Raw genomic sequence first — 18,304 nt, 5'->3', positions numbered from 1 at the left:
GAGAGAGGTGGAGAGAAAGAGAGAGAGAGAGACAGAGACAGAGACAGAGAGAGAGACAGAGAGAGAGACAGAGAGAGAGTCAGAGAGAGAGTCAGAGAAAGAGAGAGACAGAGAGAGACAGAGAGTCAGAGAGAGAGGAGAGACAGAGACAGAGAGAGAGACAGAGAGAGAGAGAGACAGAGAGAGACAGAGAGAGTCAGAGAGAGAGAGAGAGAGATAGAGAGAGAGAGACAGAGACAGAGAGAGAGACAGAGAGAGAGACAGAGAGAGAGACAGAGAGAGAGAGACAGAGAGAGAGAGACAGAGAGACAGAGAGACAGAGACAGAGAGAGAGACAGAGAGAGACAGAGAGAGAGTCAGAGAAAGAGAGAGACAGAGAGACAGAGAGAGACAGACAGAGAGTCAGAGAAAGAAAGAGAGAGACAGAGAGACAGAGAGAGACAGACAGAGAGAGAGTCAGAGAAAGAGAGAGCCAGAGAGAGACAGAGAGAGTCAGAGAGAGAGGAGAGACAGAGACAGAGAGAGAGGCAGAGAGAGAGGAGAGACAGAGACAGAGAGAGACAGAGAGAGCCAGAGAGAGACAGAGAGAGTCAGAGAGAGAGGAGAGACAGAGACAGAGAGAGAGACAGAGAGAGAGGAGAGACAGAGACAGTGAGAGACAGAGAGAGAGTCAGAGAAAGAGAGACAGAGAGACAGACAGAGAGACAGAGAGAGACAGAGAAAGAGAAACAGAGAGACAGAGAGAGACAGAGAGAGAGACAGAGAGAGACAGAGAGACAGAGAGAGACAGAGAGAGAGAGAGAGAGACAGAGAGACAGACAGAGAGAGAGAGAGAGACAGAGAGAATAGTATACAAGAGATATTGGTCTCCTAGGCTAGCCAACAAAGGCCCATCTAACCTGTAATGTGACTAAAATAACATGCCTTTGGAATGGAAATCCACAGAGGAATCTGCCATCTTATTTATTGATTATTTCCCCCCATGATGCATATGTGGGCACATTAATTCCCACTTGTTCTGTCTGACTAATGAGCAGCTTCCCATAGAATCACCAAAGCAGATTCACCAAACATGTTGGAAACCTTCTTTGCTTTTTCTTGGAATTGTAAATTGTTTCAGTGGAGTGCTCAGGTTGTCTGCCTGTCATCCCTTGCTTTCACCACATGATCAGTCAGTTTTCTTTTTCCATCATATGTTTCACCATTGACATCTTTGACAATTGCCCTTCAAAGTTCCTTGCTGGATAGAGAGTACAATATTCTCACATTTACCATGTACCTTCTCATTGCCTACTAGTGACATTCATTTTTAATTTTCCAGAGACTTTTATGAACCATATATCATAGTCATTGCAACAATCCTAGAAATAGACAATAGTAAGAAGTAACATTTTTTATAAATATAAAGTGCTCTATTTTTGGTTTGTCTCCTTTTCTGGCCTTTGGAGTTCCCAATATGGTCTTTAGCAGTCCAGGTTGGCAAATCAGGTTGGAACATGACCATGGGGTGCCCAAGATGCCAGATTAAGGAGTCTTATTTTATTCTAGAGACAATAGGAGGCCATTGGAAGTTTTTGACCAGAACAGTGATGTGGTTAGACCTCCATGCTTTAGGAAGATAATTTAAAAAATACTTAATTTATTTATTTAGAATATTTTTCCATGGTTACATGATTCATGTTCTTTCCTTCCCCTCTTCCCTCGCCACTCCCAGAATCGATGAGCAATTCTACTGGGTTTTATATGTATCATTGTTCAGTTCCTATTTCCATATTATTAATATTTGTAGTAGAGTGATCATTTAAAGTCAAAATCCCTAGACATATCTCCATTGAACCACATGATTGATCATATATTTTTCTTCTGTGTTTCTGCTCCCACAGTTCTTCCTCTGGATGTGGATAGTGTTCTTTCTCATAAGTTCCTCAGAATTGTCCTGGATCATTGCATTGCTGTTAGTAGAGAAGTCCATTACATTCAATTGTACCACAGTGTATGTCTCTGTGTATAATGTTCTCCTGGTTCTGCTCCTTTCACTCTGCATCAATTCCTGGAGGTCATTCCAGTTCACATGGGATTCCTCCAGTTCATCATTAGGAAGATAATTTTAGCAGTGATACAAAATAAGGGCTAGAGAGGAAAGAAGCTACAATAAGAAAACTAGGAGTCTTTAAAAAAAATAACCCTTATCTTCTGTCTTAGAATCATTTCTGTGTATTGGTTCTAAGGCAGAAGAGGGGTAAGGGCTAGGCATTGGGGGTTAAGTGACTTGCCCAGGGTCCCACAGCTGGGAAGTGTCTGAGGTCAGATTTGAACCCAGGACCTCCCATCTCTAGGTCTGTCTCTCACTCCACTGATCCACCCAGCTGCCCCCAAGAGTCTTTAAAAAGAAAAAAAAATCTTATCTTCCATCCTAGAATGAATACTAAGTAATGGTTCTGAGGCAGAAGAGAAATAAGGACTAAGCAACTGAGGTTAAGTAACTTGCCCAGGATCACAGGTAGGAACTATCTGAAGCCAGATTCTAACCTAGGACATCCCATCTCTAGGTGTGGCTCTCAATCCACTAAGTCCCTTAGTTGGCTCTAGGGAGTCTGTTTCAATAATCTAAGCAAGAGCTGGTGGGGACTTGAACTAGGGTGGTGGCAGAGTGAGTAGAATAGAAGAGATACTAAAAATACAGTGGAAGGAGAGTTGATATGACTTGACAACTGAGATATGGGAGAGAGAAGAATCAAAGGCAGTACCAAAATTTTGCCACTGTGGTAAAGTGGAAATTGTTTAGAGAATAAGAAGAAGGGTAGCCTTAAGGCGAAAGAGGAGTTCAGTTTTAGATATGTTGCATTTGAGATGTGGGACTGAAGTGCAAGTAAGATAGCAGTTAGATATACTAATCTGAGAATCATCTGCATTGATGTAACACAAACCCATTGGAGAGTCTGAGATCAGGATGAGTGTGTATAATGAGAGAAGACTAAAGACAAAACCTTGAGGTACATCCACATTTAGGAAATAGGAAGAGAATGAACCAAGAAATATGAAAAAACAGTTTTACCAAAATCAGGGGAAAAGAAGGTATCTGAGAAGGATTGGTTAGCTAAGTCAAAAGCCATATAAATGCCAAGGAGGATAAAGATTGAGAACAGGGGAACAATTTTATGCATTGTCATTTCTTGATAGCTGAAGAGTAGTTTCAGGAGTGGGGTAGTGGGCAGGGAGTTCAAAGCCAGATTGCAAATGGTTAAGAAATGAATGTATTTTGGGGAAGTTAGGCACATCCACTATAGACTACTTTTTCTAGGAATTTGGCAATGAAAATAAAGAGAAATATAGGAACATAGATGGGCTGTGGCCAGTTTTAATTGGAATTTGAGAGTCCATTGTTAAATTTTTAGTAAGAACATTTATTCCTCAGAAATCAGCAATTCTTAAAAATCAGGGCTTAGCTTGTTTCATTTACTGCTAAGACTAAGTGTTAATGGAAGGTATGGCACCATCTGAACATGGTTGAGGTAAATTGGAGCTAAGTCATGGGGTTAAGGAACTGGGAGACCAGAGTGGTTGAAGGAGGAATAGTTTGAGAAGAGGGAAGAATCATAGCCTCACATAGTTTCTGAGCTATAAGGAACCTTAGAAGTTATTGATTCCAACACTCATTTTACAGATGGAACACTGAGATCCAGGTCATACAGCTAAGTATCTTTGGAAGGATTTGAGTTCAGTTTCCTGACTCCATCTCCAGCAATCCATTCATCACACCACATTGCATCAAGAAGACGGTGAGTCAAGTATTGAACTTAGCCATGGAGATTTTTAGATTACAGCAACAAAGACCTGGACAGAAGTGAGTGACCTTAAAAGGAAGAGAGTTGGTTGCTAAGTGATGGTGGCACAGGGATGGTCTAGGAATGTTAGTGAGGGGCAAGGAGTATGCCAATTCTTCCTCATGTCTTAGTGCCTCAGGGGATGCAAGTGTTGAGAATATGCCAAGAGGTTTGTTGTCTTTAGGAGAATGTTAGGTTTTAGTGAACTCTGCAGAAGATGGAAGGAAGGTGAAAAGAGATATAGGATAAAAGGAGGCTGTTTAGTGTTCTTGTTTCTTTGTTTTTATAAATCAGTAAAGGAGGGTCCAGATAGCATAGTTGAAAATGAAGGCAGAGGAGGTTATGAGAGATCATGGTCTGAGCTTACCATGGGATTTTTAGAGTGGTGGTTGGAATATTGGAGTTTCTTTCCTTAACCATTGATCCACCCAAATTTCCTGGGAGAGGAGCATGCCAATCAAGATATTGGAGGGCATTAACCCAGGACCATTAATACTGCTGTAAGGATGGAGTGAGAAAGAAAGCATTCTCCATCCCCCTTCCTCCCTCAACCTCTCCTTGGAAGTCAGCTCTTGGGACTTTTCCCAAGAAAATATTCCTTCTAGTAATGATTATAGGATGTTATATTATTTATATGGCATTTAGGCATGGAATCTTAGTTTTGGGTTCTCAAAGTTTAGACTAAGTAGCTCAACTTAGCTAGGGAATGCAGACATGCCTTGGTCCTTCTACCTGACATTTAGGCCTTTGACTCTTGCCTGATATTTGTTGCTCAACAGGGAAAAGGAAAAAGAACATGAAGTTCTCTCTGTGTTCCTTGAAGAAAAGGGGGCATCCTCTCTGGGTAAGATTTCAGAACCACTTTTCTAGGAAAAACCATCAACAAACAGATATAAATTTTCCTAAATGTTAGTCCTTTCCCTTGAGTCATCCTCCTCCTTTCCCTCTCCCTCTGCTCCCTCAAGACAGAAGTGATCTCTCCCTCCTTGAGATTCCCATGACTTTCTTTTCCTTCTGAATGTCCTTTTACATTATACCTTTTACTAAGCATATTTTTGTTTTTTTTCTTCCTGTGCTCCACTCTCCATTAGACTGGGAGATAGTAAGATTTATGTATCACTCATCTTTGTAATCCCCCACAATTCTCAATTTATTGCCTTCCATAGAATCAGTGTTTTTTTTTTTAAACCCTTACCTTCCATCTTGGAATCAATACTGTGTATTGGCTCCAAGGCAGAAGAGTGGTAAGGGCTAGGCAATGGGGGTCAAGTGACTTGCCCAGGGTCACACAGCTGGGAAGTGTCTGAGGTCAGATTTGAACCAGAATAAGTGTTTTTTGAATGAATGAGTGGATGAATGAATGGCTTTTAGAGTAAAAATCTTAATTTGTATAGTTTTATTTGAAAATATCAATGGTTTTAGTTTAGAATAATAATAATTACATATCCTCTTATCTCTTTACTGTTACAAAATGCTTTCACTTCCCATTTTTAGCAAAAAGCAGCTGTAGAAGTTTTGAAATGCCCAAAGAAAAGTCCCAGCATTCTAGGTTCTGAAGAAGCAGAAATCCCCCAGCGTCTCACCAGATGAATGATCTTGACTTAGAAGAATTACAGCCCAATTTGGGAGAATTAAATCATCTGTGTTAAGGCCCTGATTCTTTGATGGAATTCATTTTGGTAAACCAAGTCTCCTTTTCAAACTTAAGTATGTGGTTCAGCTCAAGAGAGTTTTCTCTGTCCTGATCTAAATAGTGCCTTCCTTCCTTTGCCTCTTGCAGAAGTGATTAGTATATATAATACTTAATCCCCTGATGATATTTGATAATGTGGTCTTAAGTCTTGGGAAATTCAGCTGTCATGGACCTCAATCAAAGGACAAAAATATTGCTGCCAGTTCCCCAATTTTGGCATCACTGAGAGCTTCCTTTATAACATTAAAATACCTAACCTGGGACTTTTTATGCCTAGATCATTTGTTCTAACTTTATAATAGTCTCCTGAGTCAACTCTCTGTCTTCTCTGTAGTTCATGGCTTAGCATCAAGAGGAGAGAGGTTTGCTTTTATGTCCTGTGGAGTTGTTATGGGTATTTCCCTGAAGCCAATTTATAAAACAAAGCTGAAGTTATGAAAGATGGCTCATGGGGCCGGGGGTGTAATTTCAGCTCTCTGTGGATGGAAGAAGATGAGAGAAAGCCAAGTTAAAAGTATTCCTTGCTGCTTATCAGGACAAAATAAAAGAAATCTCCTTCTTTGAGTTGGGATTCAGGTTGCAAGGTAATAAAAATTTGATTTCAGCAATGTATAGGGGGACTTTTAGGGACCAGTTTTCTCAAAAGGAGAAAAGAACACTATTTCTGACATGTTTTCTCTCACTTATTTTACCACTTGAATATTTCTACTCACTCAAGAAATAAATGGAGATGAACCACCTTGAAAATGTCCCTCTAAAGTGTTTTTTTTTTGGGGGGGGATTGGATAGCCATCTGACTAATCCTAATGAAAATAGCTGACTTTGGGAAATTCCCCTATTTTCCATTTCTTTATCCTTCCACTCTAAAGAAAGAAAATTTTGCAATGGAAAAAGTGGACAACATGGGCCCAATTCTTAAAGCATGCCCAGTTTGATCTTTCCTGGTGGACTACACAGAACACAAAGAAAGATTCCCTGCCTGGTTTCAATCCAACATGTGGTACTTCTGGGAGTCAATTTCTGGCCAGGAGTTATTGAAGAGCTGGTATGTTGAGATGACAAAATTTTTTTTTTCTAATTGACCATAGAGCTGGAAAAGTTGACAACTTAGAAGGTATTGTGCTAGAACTGAGTTCACATTTCCTTTCTGTCAGTGAATGATGCAGTGTTACTGTGAGCTGCCTATGAGGTGGAAGGAAGGACAGCTATACCTTTGCCCACATAGGTACTACATTTCCATGATCACAAGATTTTGTTGTCTTTTGGTCATTCCAGTCATGTCTGACTCCTCAGGACTCAATTTGTGGTTTTCTATTAACTTCTTTATCTCATTTTGCAGATGAGGAAGCTGAGGCAAGCAGGTTTAAGTGTCTTGCCCATGGTCACATAGCTAGTAAGTGTCTGTGCAAGATTTGAATTTAGGGAGATAAGTCTTCCTAACTCCAGGCTTTATCCATTGTGACTCCTAGCAGTCCTTGATTACAGGATGCCTTTGGTTTTTGTTTGTTTATTCTTCCCTGATATAAGATGAAAGATTATCAGGTAAGTGACCTTGTGAGTTTGGGACATTCATCAGAGCCATCAGAGGTTCATCTGACAATCTTAGATCCCTGAGAAAAAATGTAATCAGGTGCCCTTTGGATATCCAGCTTACCAGTGCGGTTGAAGGTAGGGAGAATGATCCCCAAAGTATGTATTGACCAACCTTGATAATATCTGATTCTCAGAAGTATGTGGAAAGTCATAGAATGATTTCTGAGGGACAGTCGGAACAGACATATATAGGGTGAGATTACCAGAACTTTTACCCTCAGAGAACCAAAATTTAGAGCATATTATGAGGATGATATTAGAAATTAAGTCTTGCTACATTAGTTTAGAGATAAGAAGTAGAGAAGCTGGCTTGAGAAAGAATTGGAATTTGAAACAGATCTGAGACAGGGTCAGTTTCAAATGTTGACAGTGTGTGTGGGAGGGGTAACAGCTTTTCTGTGGCAGTTACACTCTGTCTGAGGTAGAAGGAAAGGAGGGAAAAACCTGAAGGAGCTAAGTTATTGTCTTTTCCAACTTGGGAAACACTATAGATTGTTTTATCTCTGAGAAGTCCAAAGAAAGATGTAGTCTTTGGTTTGAACTTTGAGTTTGCTAAGGCTCAGAGTCCTAACTTGGTTCTTGCTGAGGCTCAGCCAGCTGGCTTTTGTTATTTTTATAACTTGGAGATAAAGTTAAGAATTATATACTTCTTAAAAGGATAATAGTGTTAGTTTATTGTAGAATAGTGAAAAATTTGGGTTAGTCAGATCAGGAAGGATCAGTGTAGCCTGTGGAAACAGTAGAAGCAGTTCCTTGTGGAACCAGGGAGTTTTATTTGGGTGGAGTTAGAATTCTTTAGAGTTTGAAACCCTTTTTATCCTTTTATATCCTTATATTCTCAATAAATAGTTTATTTTTGAATAACAAGAGTCTCCTGAGCATCCTTGTACATGGCCCTGAAGAGAAGTTCAATTATGAGCTTCACTTCACTTATATAAACTGAAGATACTTTGTAAGCATAGCAAGCAGAATATCTAATCAGTTTATATCCATAATCAATTAATTGTTCATTATTTTTACAGTTTTGATAGTATATATTCTTCATCAATAGAGAAACAACTGAGCTGAGCATCTAAATAATAAAAATACTTATTTAGAATAGGAAGCTATTTTATGAAATGGCATCCTTCTTCTCAATCCCATCTCTAGGAACCACATCTTGGGTGAGATTCTTTTCAGACATGCTCCTTCCTCTCAGGGCAACCCCCAATACTGACCTCACAGTATCATGGGATCTCCTCCCAAGAGATGGTGTTCTAGTGTCTCTTTCCTTTCTCAACTTAAAAAGTTGATTTCAGGACAGAGTTTTCAGCCTACATGTCTCTGGGGCCAAAATATCTGGTTATAACTTTTGTCAGACATTCTCATTTATATTTATAAGAATGTGCTAATCCACAAAGCAATAAATCCTCACAGAAACAGATTTTCTCCAGCTAGATTAGCTCCAAACCAGTTTCTTTCAGAACAGAATCTGGCCAAATAAAGAGAGTATTCAGGAACAAAAAAGTAACAGAATCTATGTTAGTCAAGTTAGGCTTCCTTCCAGTAAAGGTCATCTTAGTTATCTTTGCTTTCATATGAGTAAATGAAAAGTAATCCAAAGGAATACTGTACCTGTCATTTGACAAATGCCTCATTACTATTTGGGTAAGTTGTTGAGGGTTGGCATGAATAGTTATATCCTGAAATATCAACTAGGCATGTGCTAGCAGAGAGCAAAAAATCCCCCCACCTTCTTCCAAATTTTTCTGGTGTTGTTTAGTCCTTTTCAGTCACATATGACTGTGTGACCTCTTTCAGGGTTTTCATGGTAAAGACACGAGAGTGGTGTGACATTTCCTTCTCTAGCCTATTTTATAAATTAGGAAATTATTTAGAATTTGTTTAGAATAACCCTGAGACAAACAGGGTTAAGTGACTTGCTCTGGGACACACAGCTAATAAGTGTCTGAGGCAAGATTTGAACCCAGATCTTCTTGGTGCCAAGGCTAGTACTCTATCCATTGTGCCATCTAACTGCGCTAATTATTCTAAAATATAATATTTAATTAATTAGTCAAATCCTATTCCTTTCTAAAGAAGAAGAGTTTTATGTTAAAATATGTGACTCTGGCCCAGCATGGTGGTACCCATTTGCAAACTCAGATCTTGAGTTCTGAGCTGCAAGTGGGCCATGCTGATTAGATAACTAGGTTTGGCATTAATTTGGTGAGTCTCTTAGAATAGGAAGCTACCAGGCTGCCTAAGGAGGGTAAACAAGGCCAGTTGCAAAAAGAGCAGGTTAAAGCTCCCAGAGTGACTAGTAATGAGGACTGGTCTGCTAATAGCCCCTACACTTCAAACCTAGTGATATATGGAGACCCAGGAAAGAAAGATAGACTGAGAGAAAATGTATGGTTGTGAAGTGGAGCAGTACTGAGGGATCAGTAGGAGCCAGGGAAATACCAACTGAAACCATTGATTCCACATCCTTGCCAGATAGAGAATGAAGATATTAACCTAAAGTAATGGTTAACCAATGATAACAATAAAGGTAGAGAGTTAAGGAATTATTGGGTTAGAGGGAGGGGAGGTGCACATAGCCTACTTGATGACCATGCTCATTGTTGATGCATGTAGAAAAACCTAGATAAGAGCCCAGAAACCCAGAAAAAGTTCAAAACAAAAAGTCATACCAACAGACCTATCTCCTATCTCCAATGACAGGGCCATTAAGGATTTGGAGTCTCCAAGGAGATGGATGTATTTTTCTCCCTGGTAAAAAAAAAAAAGATCAGCAAATCTGATTCCTTTTTATCAAGGTTGTATAATAGATAAAACATTGGATATAATGTCAGCAAGTCCCAAATCCAAATCCTACCTTAGACATTATCTATGAGTCCCCAAGTAAAGCATAACTTTTCACATTCTCAGTTTCTTCATCTGTAAAATCAAGATACTAAAAGTGCTTACTTCAGTGGGTTTCTGTGAGGCTCAAATTATACATACATACACAACCACAAAGATATATCAATTTGGCAAATATATATTCAAATTTATAAGAATGAGACCCATTCCTCAAGAGGAATAATTGCTTGTTCACTTAACTTCACAAAAAAGGAGGGTTTCATAGAAACCTGGGAAGACTTGTATGAACTGAAGCAGCGACATATGCAGAGTCAGGAGGACAATTGGTATAATAACAGCATTATTAAAAATAAAAACTTTCAAAGACTATAGAATTCTGATTGGTTCAGTTATCAACCAGAATTCTAGAAGATCAGTAATGAAGATTATTATTCTCCTCCTGATTGAAAGGTGATGATCAGAGGATGAGAGGTGTAACAATTTTGGAAACTGTGATTGGTCCCTGTGAAGAGGGGCAGGGATAGGAAACCACCATAAAAGCCACAAAATCCTTCATCTGAGGGTCTGGTGAAGTTGAGTGTCATGGAGAGTGTCTCCCAGAGATAGTCTTCAAGGGAACCTTATTGGAGACTGCAGTGTGGATCCTGACTTCAACTCAGACTCTGACTCCTGGACTACTTGGATGGGTGAGTGAAAAGGCTGACTCCCTTCCTTGTTTCTGAAAAGACTAGCTTCTATCTTGGAGGAGGCCACTTGATTACTCACTACCAGCCCTCCTGGATGAGGACTACTATAGGTATTTTCTCTAAACTCTTTCACATTTCTCTAACTTATTGTTTCCCCTCTATTTTGGTAAATAAACTGTGTCCAACCATTAAATTTAACCTTTACAGATATCATGGATAGACAGAGCAAGGAAGGGTTTTTGAGAGTGCATATAGGGAGTAGGACAGTAGCTAGTAGAGAAGGAGTGACTGAAGGTTAGTGAAGGAGGAGAGATGATAAGAGGGTAATCTACTGGAGAAAATGGGTTGAAATGGGACTAGTTTTATATGTAGAAGGATTTGCTTGGGTAAGGAAAGAGACCACATCTTTATGTGAAACATGAGGTAGAAAGCATCTTAGTAATGTGAAATGAAAAGGGGAGAAAAGACTACTCTTTGCCATGATCTCAGTTTCTTTTTTTTCAGTGACATATGAGGCAAAGTTCTTATCTGAGAGGGTTGGTGGAGAAATAGCTATGACAGGTTTAAGGAGAAATAAAATGATTAGAAAAAATGAAAGATGGGGTAGAGAATCAATCAGGGTACAGGTAGCTGTAAGGATACAGTTAAGATTCAGAAACATAGGGGCAGCTGGGTGGCTCAGTGAATTGAAAGCCAGGCCCAGAGATGGGAGGTCCTGGGTTCAAATTTGACCTCAGACAGTTCCTAGCTGTGTGACCCTGGGCAAGTCACTTGACCCCCATTGCCTAGCCCTTACCACTCTTCTGCCTTGGAGCCAATACACAGTATTGACTCCAAGACAGAAGGTAAGGGTTAAAAAAAAAGATTAAGTAATACAAACTTAAAATGGAGCCCTGGCCAAAAGCCTGTAATTTCTCTCTATATAACCATTGTTTGGAAATCCAACTCTTGTTCTAAAAAAGTTACCTTCTTAACATATATTTCACTTGTCAGTCTCCATTTTTTTTCTACTACCCTTCCCTGTGATAGGTAGCAATATTGAAAACATCACTTTGAGTCCCTAAGGTCTTCAATTTCTTACTCAAAATAATATAGTCCCAAGTAATGCTTTTAAATATTCATTTTTGCCCATAAACTTTAGCAGATCTTTTTTTTAAACATAAAAACAATATTTTAATCACCAAAGGCACAGCAAGTGACCCCCAAAACCCAAGACCATCAGTTGACTTTCTTACACACTGGAGAGTCACATTATGGGCATCTAGTCCAACCTGGTACCTGGTATCCCCAAGAACATGGGCCTTACTTCTAGTCTAGTTCATAACCATTCTTCTAGGGGAACCACCTCTAAGGTTATCAATTTCAACTCCATGATTCTATAATAATCAGTAATTCTAACTTTTATCTTTTCTTTGGAACTTGTGCCTTGTTGTAACCTATAAAAATATATTTCTTTGATACAAACATTAAAGAGAAATGCCATATCTAATACTTCCTGGTATCTTTAGCAGATCTTAAAAAGATTCTCTATGATGTCCCAGATACCTATTCTAGGAAGCCATTAAATCTCTATTATTATTATCAGGTTGACAAACAGCTACCTCAATACCTTTAGTTTGGGAGCTATTCATTACCATTTCTCATTCTTTTCCCTTTGACACTTGATGAATGAATGATCTTTCAACTAAGAGAGCATGGTTGGACCCAAGGGAGTATTTCATCAACTAATTAGAGATAAGAAGATGGTTTATATCCTAACTTTCATTCAGTATTTTGTTGTGGATCTTGTCAATTATAACTCATTCTAAAACCTAAACACGACTTTCCTTATCACCCAGTGTTTCCTATAGCCATTTCCTCTCGTTGCCTGGCAAACTCCCAACTTTTGCCCTTCTGAGCCAGTTTCTGAGTTCAAATCTGACCTCATACACTTATTAGCTGTATGACCCTGGGAAAGTCATTTTACCATTTTACCTCAGTTTCTCATTTCTGAAATGAGTTGGAGAAAGAAATGATAAATTACTTCAATAACATTGCCAAGAAAACCCCAAATAGGGTCACAAAAGTCAAACATAACTGAAAAACAACTGAGTAGAAAAAACAACAATATAACCACTATCTGACACCCACAGAAGCATCTATGAAAATGCCACTGGGAACATCTCCCCTAATTCACTCTCCATCCCAATTATATGATGGCTGCTGCAAGACCCTTTCAGAAAATGGGCTCTGTGCTCCCAAACAGTGAGTGATAAATAAGAACCATGCCTTCTCCCCGTTAGACAACAAACTTGTCCCATGTTCACAGCACATTTTAATTATGTCCCCTTAGATTCATTCAGTCACTGCCTTCATTCATGCCTTCATCACTTCTTGCCAGACTATTGCGGTAACCTTCTAATTGAACTTCCAAAGGAATAAACTTCCAAAGGAATTTTCCTAATGTTCAGGTTTGATTACATCATTCCCCTATTCAGTAAGTTCCAATGTTTCCCTATTGACCCTAGAATAAAATATTTCATCTTTATAGCATTCTTTTATTTTTTGTGTAAGTTTTATAATGTAATAATTAGAACATGCACATAATTTATAAATATTATCAGTAAATAACCATTTCCTGGACTATGTTCTCATTTTTTTTTAACTGATTGCTTCTTTCCAAGAGGATTCAGCTTTCCCTCCTTTGAGAAGAAATTTAGTGCCAAGGATTTGTCTTCTTGGCCTGATCCTTTGTTTCATTTTCTTTTATCTTTATCATTGTCTCCTCAGATCTTTTTCCTACTTCATTTTTACAGAAGTCCTTTTGACTTTTTTCTTTACTTACTTGTTTATTTGTTGTAAAGAACATTTTGTTCTCTTTAACCTGGAGAATGGATAAACTCCTTTGATCCTGTTGATGTTCTTCTCTACGAGAAAGACTTTGAGTAGAGATAATAGTCATTTGGCCTTGGCAGAAAGACAAGTATAGAACACTGGAGGCAGATCACGGACTCTTTCTCAGTTTTCTCCATGCTTTTCAGAAGCAAGATCTTTCATGTATGCCATACCTTTTTTATGATAAATCATTTATTTGGAGTCAGTCTCCAACTGACACAAGGGTTGTTTTCCAAAAGGTTGCTTGGAAGTCTGTTGTTTGGAACTTGGAATTCATTTTCTAATGAAAACAATCCTATGCCTATTGATTGGGCAATGCACGAGGAAGTGTGGCAGGTGAGGCAGGGCCATTGAGGGAGAGTGATGCATTGAAGAGTGAGGCTCCACACCCAGGGGAGGGAGCAGAACCACAAATGCTGAAATGAATGGCTGAAAATCAATCACATAAGAGGCAGCCAAAGACAGGAGCCAAAACCATAAATCTCTAGAATGAGTCCAGGGCATGGAAGTCAAGTAGAGACTACACTGACAAGGGACTTGAACGTTCTGAAGTGCTCACCATCTGCCTTGGTTTCAATCTATCCTACACTGAGCTTGTTCTCACTAGTCATGCCCCTTTCGTAAAGGAAAAATGTAATAAAATGTGGGGGGCTTCTTCAAAAGTTTGGGTCATGTATGAGGTTGAAGAGGATGACTATGAACAATGGAGAGTTAGAGTGGTAAGAAAAGAAACCTTAGACTTCTTGAATATCAGAATGGACAAAACAGAAATTAGTTTCTCCAAAAGACAACAAATAATATTAAGACATAGTCAAGAGTTTAAAAAAGAAGAGGCATTCTGTGTGATCCTGGACAAGTCATTTAATCCCCATTGCCTAGCCCTTACACTCTTCTGCCTTTGTGGTATTGATTCTAAGGTGAAAGGTAAAGTTTTTTTTTTAAAAGATGTTATCATGTTTATATATTTGGATATACACAGGCATACATGTATGTATATATATACATATATACATACATATACATGAATTTGCCCTAGAATATGTCATTTACATTATACTCATATATTACTAAAAACACAAACTTCATACATTACTACATACATTAAAACCTGAGCACATTGATTTGTAGTATACATTGAGTGTATATATATATGTATATATTCAAATACCTATAAAAAACATCAAGGAGAAATCATTTAGGAAACTTTCAATGGTACCTGCCAGCAATGAGCAAAAAAAATGAACAAAGATATGTTTTTTTAAATCATGAGAGAAAACTGCTCAGACGCAAAGTGAAAATAGAGAATCCAAAGATCACCTCTAAAAGAAATACCAAAAATATGTCATTGTCAAAATTTTAAACTTCCACGTTAAAGGAAAAAAAAATCAGCCTTCAAGAAAAACTTCAAATACTAAGTAGCCACAGTCACTCACAAAAGATTTCGCGGCTACCTCTTAAAAGAAGTGGAAAGACTGAAAGATGATATTCCAAAAGATAAATGATATAGATTTACAACCAAGAATAACAACTCCACCAAACTCAGTATAACCCCACAGGGGAAGAAATGGATCCTTAATGAAATAGGGGTTTTCCAAGGCTACTTGTTAAAAGTGATAGAACTCAATAAAGACTTTAAAATACAAAAGAGGCAAGGTAAACATGAGAAGGATAGATATAAGTGAGTATTCAGGAGAGACACAAGAATTAAGTATTTATGTTCTATAATAAGGAGATGATACAAAGGTCCTCCAAGAACCCTAGTATCATCAGGGATCACAGAAGGAGTGAAATAATATGTGAAGCCTATGAGTGATTTTGAAGAAAGAAAGAAAGAAAGAAAGAAAGAAAGAAAGAAAGAAAGAAAGAAAGAAAGAAAGAAAGAAAGAAAGAAAGAAAGAAAGAAAGAAAGAAAGAAAGAAAGAAAGAAAGAAAGAAAGAAAGAAAGGAAGAAAGTGGAGGAAAGAAGAAAGAAAGGAAGAAAGGGAGGGAGGAAGGGAAAAAAAGGAATATCTTGGGAGTTGAGAGAAGGAAGGAAGAAGAAAGATGGAGGAAATTATTCTATCTAATTGGGGAGCATAAGTTGAAGAATATTCAAACAAGGAGGAAACAGGTGAAGGGAGTGGACAACTCTTTATCCTAACCTGCCAAAGGAAGGAAGAATAGGCAAATACAACTGGATTTAGAAATGCATTTCATTCAAAAGGACACAAATAGGCAAAAAGAAGGAAGGGGGAAGAATAATAGGGAGGTTAGGTTAAGGCACTAATACTAAACAAACTTAACTACATAGATGGGAAGATGAATTTAAAAGAAAGGAAAAAAAAGAAAAGAACTTATTATTAGAATCTAGGCAACTGAAAAAGAAAAGAAATAGGGGATAAGAAGCAGATTACATCCAATCTAGCACCTTGTGCTAGATTGCAAGTGCAAGAAGCACTTGGTGTTTCTCATATATCATCATCTTTTTTCTTTATAAAGGGAAGGAGTGAAAAAAAGAAAAAAGTATTGGAGAATAAGACAAAAAGAACCACACAATAATCATAATTTTGAATGTGTATGGTATGAACTCATCTATAAATAAGGAGAGTAGAGCAGGATGGATTATGAAATAGAATCCAACAATATGTTTATGAGAACCACAAAGCATAAAACCATTCTCTTTTAAAAGTTGACAAAATTGGTTTGGTCACTCTAAGAAACAAATTGGTCTGAGCTAGATATAATCCTATAGCGATATAATTTATAGTCCTACAAGGGCTCATAAATAATTCATTGCTGAGTTTTGATAAAGTTGGGATAAGGGAAGATAATTAAATGATTTTATAATTTAGTTGATAAGGCATTTGATTAGAAAATCATTTCAGAGATTATGCATACTTCATCCATCAGGGTAAAGATTAGAGATAATTTTTTCTCATTTTATATTTTGACTGTTAAAGAAAAAAGGAACAAAGAAAGACTATGGATAGGAAGGTCCTCCTTGAAAAAAAGTTTCAAAACCAGTAGGTCCTTATCATTAAAAGATTATGGGGATAAATTGTCTCATCTAGAGAATTAAGGGACAGTTAGGTGGCATAGTGGACAGAGTGCCCAGTCCGGAGTCATGAAACCCTGAGTTTAAATGCAGCCTCATACCTTACTAGCTGTGTGATCCTGGGCAAGTCACATAAACCTGTTTGCCTCATCTTTAAAATGAGCTGGAGAAGGAAATGACAAACTGCTCCAGTATCTTTGCCAAGAAAACCCCAAATTATGTCACTAAGAGTTGGACATGACTGCAATGACTGACCCCCTCCATCCCACCCCCCTATGCCCAAAGAAAAAGTTCATATTGAGCCAAAACTCTCCCTCTCAATCTAAGTAATGGCAAAAGGACTGTGAATGTGAATCCATAAGGCTTTCAATTACCAAGGTAACTCTGACTTTAGTCAGTGTTCTTTCTACTATTTAAGTTTAAAAATCAACTCAATTTTACTTTATTTTTAGTTTCAATCTCTTCCTTCCTCACTTACTATGAGTCAAAAAAACAAAAACCCAATACAAATATGCATAGTCATGCAAAACAAATGACCTTATTAGGCATGTGAAAAAAAGAAAAAAAAGGAAGGAAGAAAAGGAGAGAGGAAAGGAGGGCAAGAAGAAGGAGAGGAGAAGAAAGGAAGAAAGAAAAGAAACTATGTTTTGATTTGTATTCTTATTGGATGACCTCTGTCTGGAGGTCGATCACATATTTCATCATTAGTGCTTTGGAATCGCTGATGGTTATTGTATTGATCAGAGTTCCTTTTAGAATTGATTATCCTAGTGTTGTTCCTGTATAAATTATTCTCCTGGTTTTTCTCACTTCATTTTATATGACTATAAATAAATGTACATATATTCATGTAAACATTTATCACACAAGTTTTCTGAGTAGCATTCCATCATATTCACATACCCTAACTTGATGTCACTCCACATTTGATGGGTTCCCCTTGGTTTCCAATTCTTAGCTACCACAAAAAGAGTTGCTATATTTTTGTATATATAATTCTTTCTCTTTTTTCTTTGATCTCTTTGGGATATTGACCTAGTAGGAGTACCAATGGATGAAAGGGTATAGATAGTTTGAAAGCTCTTTGAGCATGATTCGAAATTACTTTTCAGAATGTTTGGACCAATTCACAGCTCTATCAACAGCACAAGAGTACATTAAAGAACCTGTTTTCCCATGGCCCCTCCAACATTTATCATTTTCCATTTTTGTTGATTTAATCAATTGATAGTGTATAGTGGTAACTCAGAGCGATTTTCGTTTGCATTCCTAGAGTTGTTGGTGTTTTAAATAATTTTTTCATGTGGCAATTGATATATTGAATTTCTTCCTTTGAAAACTGCCTATTTTTTCTTTGATCATTTATCAATTGGAACTGGCTCTTATTCTTTATAAATTTGAATCAATTCCTTTTATATTTTAGAAATCAGACCTTTATCAGAGAAACATATAAAGATTTTTTCCTAGTTTCTTACTTCTCTTCTAATTTTAACTATATTAGTTTTGTTCGTTTAGAAAAAAAATAATTTTATGTTATTTTACCTTTGTGAACTCCTCTTCTTTTTTGGTCATGGACTTATCCCTTATTCATAGATCTGACAGGTAATTTTGTCCACATTTCTCTAGCTTGCTTTTAATACCACCCTTTATGTCTAAATAGACATATTATGAGCTTGTTATATGATATATTGGTTAAGTCCAGTTTCTGTGAGACTACTTTCCAGTTTTCTCAGTACTTCTGGTCAGATAGTAA

The sequence above is a fragment of the Monodelphis domestica genome, chromosome 3 (assembly GCF_027887165.1).
Source record: "Monodelphis domestica isolate mMonDom1 chromosome 3, mMonDom1.pri, whole genome shotgun sequence".
In the NCBI taxonomy this organism is placed as follows: domain Eukaryota; kingdom Metazoa; phylum Chordata; class Mammalia; order Didelphimorphia; family Didelphidae; genus Monodelphis; species Monodelphis domestica.
Note: the sequence above shows the minus strand (reverse complement) of the source record.